The sequence below is a fragment of the Triticum aestivum genome, chromosome 2A (assembly GCF_018294505.1).
Source record: "Triticum aestivum cultivar Chinese Spring chromosome 2A, IWGSC CS RefSeq v2.1, whole genome shotgun sequence".
Classification (NCBI taxonomy): Eukaryota; Viridiplantae; Streptophyta; class Magnoliopsida; order Poales; family Poaceae; genus Triticum; species Triticum aestivum.
Window position 1 is genome coordinate 265,181,666 of NC_057797.1, and position 6,770 is coordinate 265,188,435.

Consider the following 6,770-nt stretch of genomic DNA (forward strand, 5'->3'; position numbering starts at 1 on the left):
TATTTTCTTACGGAACGTAAAATTAGGGTGCATTGATGGTAAAATAAAAAGGTGAAGAATAATTATTCCTTACCCAGGGTGACGAATAGCGCGAATATAGGGCTGGACTATTCTGTTACTAGTAACATACTATTATTCTGTTACTATCTGGCCTATATAGGAGCGACGCGACACAATCTCCCGAACCAGACCACCAGCCCGAATCGGTAACAAACAAAAAGAAAAAAGTGGAACTCGCTGCGCACAACCCATCGACCCAAAACCCACCCCCTCCCGATCCCAGCTCCTCCAGCGCCGCCTCCTCCCTTCCCGCCGGCTCGCCGCCTCCTCCCTCCCCCGCCGGCGCGCCACCTCCTTCCTCCCCTGCCCGGTCGCCGGCGCCCACGGCCGGCCCCAACCAAGCGCTGCCGCCCTCCGTGCCCGCCGTCCCAACCACCGGCCGCCATGCGCCTCTCTCCTCCGGCCGTCGTGCGCCTCCCAACCCCGGTCGTCGCGCGCCTCTTACCCCGGCCATCGCGCCTCCGACCCCACCCGTCGCTCGCCTCCGACCCCTGGCCGCCGCGCGCCTCCCTCCACCCGGCTCCCTGTGCAGCTATGGAGTCCGTCCTGGCTGATCTACTCTGGCCGTTCAACTTTGCGTCTTCCGGCCGCTCGGCCAGTGGAGCTCGACAAAGAGCACCCCGGTCTCGCTTGTGTGTGGAGTTCCGAGCATCTTCTACCGCTGTGTGCTGCTCTCTTCTATTTTCAACTGAATGTGCTGCCATGTGTGGATTTACTCTCGACTCGCCGGGGTGGAGCTCCTTCGCCTTTAGCCATCGATCCATAGTTCATTCTCAGTACAGACTCTGAAGTTGCCCAATACATGTTGGGGGGCATTTATGGAATCACGTATCCTTCTTGCAGCTGTAATTTTGATTGCATAGCAGTATAGTTTAGTTGTCTCTGAAGTTTAGATCCACAACAGTACAATTTAGTCCCAGCTGCCATGATTTTGCAAACCATTTTTTGCTCCCAAAAATATGGTGCTTTGTTGCAACAAATTGTGGGGAAAATTAGTGAAAAAATAAATTGTGCTCCCAAAAGTTCATATGATATACTGTTGTTAAAAAATAATCATAGAAAAAGTTCAATTTGTGTTATTGAAACAACTCAATCTATCGGTTTTATATTATATGATAAGTGATGCATAGGAATGTTGCAACGATTCGACTCTGAGAGCTAGTAAGTTTGACAAAAAAACAACATAGTGCATGTCAGTTCGTTTGAAGCATACCAGTCTTTCAGTTTTTGAGTTTGTCAGTTCACCGATGGGATCCGCAGGTCATCCCCTCATCTTCAACAATTACTCTTCAGCCTTTTGTGAGTATTAATTCAACTACTGATTGAAGTTTGTAGATTGGACTGAAGTTTTAAAGTCTGATTTACTGCTTACCTGCCGCAGTTTTTAAAGAGGAAAGGAAGATAGATGCCTCTTTATTACTCCTGAGAAGAATTGATTTAAGATACCGGTCTTACTTCTATCAAGATCCAAGGTAAATTTATTTACCCTTTTCCCTTATGGATTAACCAATAGTAGTAAATACTGTCAAATGGCCTTCAAGTTCATCTGTTCTTGTTATTTTTGCGTGGAAAAAATAACACTTATGATTCACATTCTTGTTAAGACGTCATTGTGTGTTGTGGTGCTCCTTCTGCCCCATGAGGTTTTGAAAATACCTTTGTGTATCTAAACATTTCATGTTTGAAAGAAAACTAAAAACACAATATTTCCACCTTATTTTCTGCAGGTATTTTCAATATTTTTGGCAAAAGACTAGATCGAGTGAGAGATCCTTCTCCACCTACTCTGTCCATAACACTCGCCAAAACTGAGCAAGGTACATTTAACCACTACAGACATACAACCGAAACTACATCTAGAACTACAGAAGTTACACTGAAAACTGAAACAAACTAACGGTAAACAAGAAGTTTATTATAACATAAGTTTGTGTCTCGTTCATTTTTTGGTTTCGCAAAAAGTTGAGGACTGGTCAGAGTTGAGCTGAAACCAGACCCTCAGAGCTGAGGCCATGTAAAATGGTCATGGCAGTTGAACTAATGCCATGGAATTCTTTTAAAGACATCCGGACGTTCAACAATAAAAGATACATAAGTACATGTATGTGCTGACAAGTTGAACCAAGTCATTTTACATTTAATGCCTTTGGTCTTGTTCTTGGCAGATTTTCTATAATGCTTTGGTATTTTTGCTCGACTCAAGTGCCCGCTTTGGGCAACTAGATGATATAAGTTCATGTTGTGGATAGGTGATGGATAAAATGGTGCTAATTACAGCAGTTCAAAGATTCTTTTTAACACTACTGTAGCACTTCAAATAATGTTTTTGGGCGACAATGTTTATGCTTTTTTGTATTACAAGTTACAAAAGTGTTGGACTTATCAGTTGTGACCTACTTTGGTTCTGAGAAAGAGCTCCTCAAATGCATGTCACATGTTTTTGCTTGAGCTGGCCTTAACTTCTAGTTCTGTTTGCACTCTATGATGGCAACGTGTTCTAGTGCAAGTCTACTAATATATCATCTTTATTTTGGCTCTACAATGGTTGCAAACCAGAAATGTTCTCCACCTCAAACGTACTCCATTCTTCCATTTTTATAGCTATTTTATTTTGTTCCTTGTTCACTCGCAACCCACTGTTAGTTCACTCGCAAACTGCAATAGCGGCCACAACTAAGGGCATTTGCTTCCAGCACAGGAGCTACATGCTCGACGGTTGCGCACTGCCGCCATGGACATGCACAAAGATATTAAGTACAAGTATGTTAGTTAAGTTTTTTACTATTGATTTACCTTGTTTAAGTAGTAGTGCAGCAAAAAATGGTGTAGTTGTACTGAAGTTTTAGTTGCTATATGGGGAACCTGGGGGCCATTTATTTTGGTTTTCAGTTCAACTTTTCTGTTCTTTTCAATCCTATGCTTTATTGTGCACAATCTTGAGGAAATCCCCAAAAATCATGTGTGCACTCAAGGTAGTTAAGCGCCTTTGTAAAATTTTGACAGTCCATCCCAGACTAAGCAAACAGTACATGTTAGTCTTGGTTTGTGGTTAGACATGCAAACAATACATGTGTGTACCGTTGCTCTTGCTTATTAAAGCCTGCATCGATAGTTAATCTTGAACTGGATGTTTTATTCTATGTTAGGTGAATGAAGCCGTGGTGCCAGCAGCCACCTGCGCTACAGAATGCAAGTGTTTGCAGTTTGCTCACCAGAATGTTGAATGAGACTACATCATTATTACTCAAAAAATTCATTTTGCATTTGTTCAGAATTGTTCTCTGTATCCGTGGCAAATAATGTTTTTTTTTCTGGTTTAATGCAATACTCCTGTGGAAGCACTAAAACACGCTACCTGTTGAACTGATGCTGAAGACAAGGAGCAGGACCAAGTGTGCTGGAAGTATTTTTGTACCCATGTGTAACATCCTCGATGTGACTATATCTCCCACGTGTCGAGGCACGACTTAGAGGTATAATCGCATTGAAGGCATATGTCGTAAATTAGGCAGTCTTCACAACATCCCATGTAATATAAATCATAAAGGGGAGATAACATAGTTGGCTTACACTCGCCACGTCAGTCAAGTACATAAATAACATTACATCAACCAAACACTCATGACCCGACTACGGCGCCAAAATAAAAGATAACCCAACATGCGACACGGTCCTGATCATCCCCAGCTGGGCATCACTACTAATCATCAGGAAAGGAAACATAATAACGTTGAGAGTCTTCATCGAACTCCCACTTGAGCTCAAACGCGTCTCCTGGAGCGGAATCATCAGGCACTGCATCTGGTGTAATAGTAATTTGTGAGCCACAGGGACTCAGCAATCTCGCACCCTCGCGATCAAGACTATTTAAACTTATAGGTAAGGCAAGGTAAAAATATGTGGAGCTGCAGCAAGCGACTAGCAAATATGGTGACTATACTGTTCGCAAAAGAGAGCGAGAAGAGGAGGCAAAGCGCGAGCGAGAAACTAGAGAGCAACCTGCACAAACATTACTCCAACACCGTGTCCACTTCCCGGACTCCGTTGAGAAGAGGCCATCACGGTAACACACTCAGTTGGTTCATTTTAATTAAGTTGAGGTTCAAGTTATCTACAACCGGACATTAACAAATTCCCATCTGCCCATAACCGCGGGCACGGCTTTCGAAATTTCAAATCCCTGCAGGGGAGTCCCAACTTAGCCCATGACAAGCTCTCACGGTCAACGAAGGAATAGACCTCCTCCCAAGACGTTCCGATCAGACTCGGTATCTCGATTCTTCAAGACATTTCGACAGGTTAAAACAAGACCAGCAACACCGCCCGAATGTGCCGACAAATCCCGATAAGAGCTGCACATATCTTGTTCTCAGGGCACACTCAGATGAGCAAGACGTCGGGTAGGCCAGCCCAGAGTTGCCCCTGGTAGCCCCGGACATGGATCGGTTGGACCAACACTCAGAGGAGCACTAGCCCGGAGGGGGGAGGGGGCTAAAATAAGATGACCCTCGGGCTCCGGAAACCCAAGGGAAAAAGAGGCTAGGAGGCAAATGGTAAAACCAAGGTTGGGCATTGCTGGAAAAGCTTTAATTAAGGCGAACTATCAAGGGGTTCCTATTATAACCCAACCGCGTAAGGAACGCAAAATCCGGGAACATAACACCGATATGACGGAAACTAGGGCGGCAAGAGTGGAACAAAACACTAGGCGAGAGGCCGAGCCTTCCACCCTTTACCAAGTATATAGATGCATTAAGATAACAAGATAATATAATGATAACCCAACAAGTAAATAAATGTTCCAACAAGGAACGGCCTTCAATCTTCACCTGCAACTAGCAACGCTATAAGAGGGCTGAGCAAAGCGGTAACATAGCCAAACAAAGGTTTGCTAGGACATGGTGGGTTAGAGGTTTGACATGGCAATTTTGGAGGCTTGAAAGCAAGTGGTAGGCATCGTAGCATTGACATAGCAAAAGAGCGAGCAAACTAGCATAGCAAAGATAGTAGTGATTTCGAGGGTATGATCATCTTGCCTGCACAGTTGTTAGAGTTGACTGGATCCTTGAAAGCAAACTTAACGGGCTCCTCGTTAGCGAACTCGTCTCCTGGCTCTACCCAAACAAGACAAACAAGAAATAAGGACACAATCAACCACGTGCAAGGATCAAACAAGATGATGCAAAGATGGTATGCTATGCGGGATGCGATGCGGGATGCAAATGCAAGATATGATAAGGAATGCATGAACCTGGCCTCAACTTGGGAATCCAAGTGTGCCACTGGAAAGATGAGATGAAATCGCTTGAAAACGATATAAAGAACGTCGGAATCGGAGTTACGGTTTGGAAATGGCGAGCGATTCAAATATGACACCGGTCTACGGTTTACAGCAAGTAGCCATCTAAATGCAATGAGATGAACATGCTACAGCACCCAAACATGACAATAAAATACGCGGCAGGGATGCATACAAGATGCTTAACAAAAGTCTAGCACTGAGCTACGGCCAATTCATCCATTAATAGGTTCAAACAAGCATGACAAAAATGCATATAACAAACAGATCTCAGACTTAGTGAAATTAACACTTGTCTGGAATTTCAGATCAGGTAGCACTCTTCGGAGCAGCAAAACTATATGCTACAGGACCTGAACATGGCAAAGTAAAGCATGGCATGGAGCTACTGAAAGATCTTAACAAAAGTCCCTTAGTGACCTAGAGCCAAAAGGGATCAGAAAATACAATTGCAAGCATGTGAACATAGCAAAAACATAATCAGATCACAGACTTAGTGAAAACTGGAGCATGCTGAAAACAGATATCAAGTAGGCATGTTTACGAGCTCGATGCACTCACTACGGTACAAGTCATGATAATCTAAGCATACAACCATCAAGATTACACAAAATGCAAACTAGACATGGCAAGAACAATAGCACAGCATGCACGGATCAACTACAACATCATCGGCAAAATTGCAAACAAGTTGACAATCTGCTCAGATTCACAAAGTAGCAAAAGTAGAGCTCGATTGACTCAAGCTAGGGTGCTCCATAATTGCAAACAAAGACATAGATGGAAAGAGCACTACAAGATTAACAAAACATCCTTACTGATCATCCTCAAAAGAGGCACGGATCACTAGGAAACAACATGAACATAAGGCAATATGAGATAACAGATCAAGGACTTAGTGGAAATGCTAAGTCCCTGAAAACAGAATTACCAAGTGCACCACTTTGCAAGCTTGTGCTAGTCATCACACACATCACAAAAATACATGGTTTGCACCTCTGGAAAGATGACAAAACCCTTAACAAAACATATGTAGAACATCAGGGCATATCATGCACACATTAATCATGGCAAAAATGACAAAAGGCTAAATAGAGTAGCAGATCTGACAATAATCTCAAGTAGCCCTCTTCTAACAGTATTTTGGGCATCAAGATGAACACAAAATGAAAATGACGCAATTGAATGAAATGATGTACTCTCTGAGATGAACATTTTGATATGCTATATGCCAAAAATGGAGCTACAGATGCAAAGTTACGGCACGATGAACATGGGCACTTGAAACGGAAAATATCAGGGACTTAGTTGAATTTTCGACCTCCGAATCTAGGGTTCGTCCGGCGCGCGAACCGAGGTGGCGGCGCGGCTCGCCGGAGAGGACCTGGAGCTCGTCGGAGAGGGGTGCCGG

At 43.7% G+C, this 6,770-nt stretch overlaps 1 long non-coding RNA gene across 2 annotated transcripts; it reads left to right on the forward strand.

Moving 5' to 3' along the window:
• The first annotated feature begins 203 nt into the window (after positions 1-203).
• LOC123188506 (uncharacterized) lies at positions 204-3,620 on the forward strand. Of its 2 annotated transcripts, XR_006494738.1 has the most exons (4): positions 204-1,359; positions 1,442-1,532; positions 1,788-1,877; positions 3,207-3,620. It is a non-coding gene; the product is annotated as an uncharacterized lncRNA (long non-coding RNA). The 2 variants fall into 2 exon arrangements; XR_006494737.1 differs by having other exon boundaries at positions 1,788-3,620.
• The last annotated feature ends 3,150 nt before the right edge of the window (positions 3,621-6,770 follow it).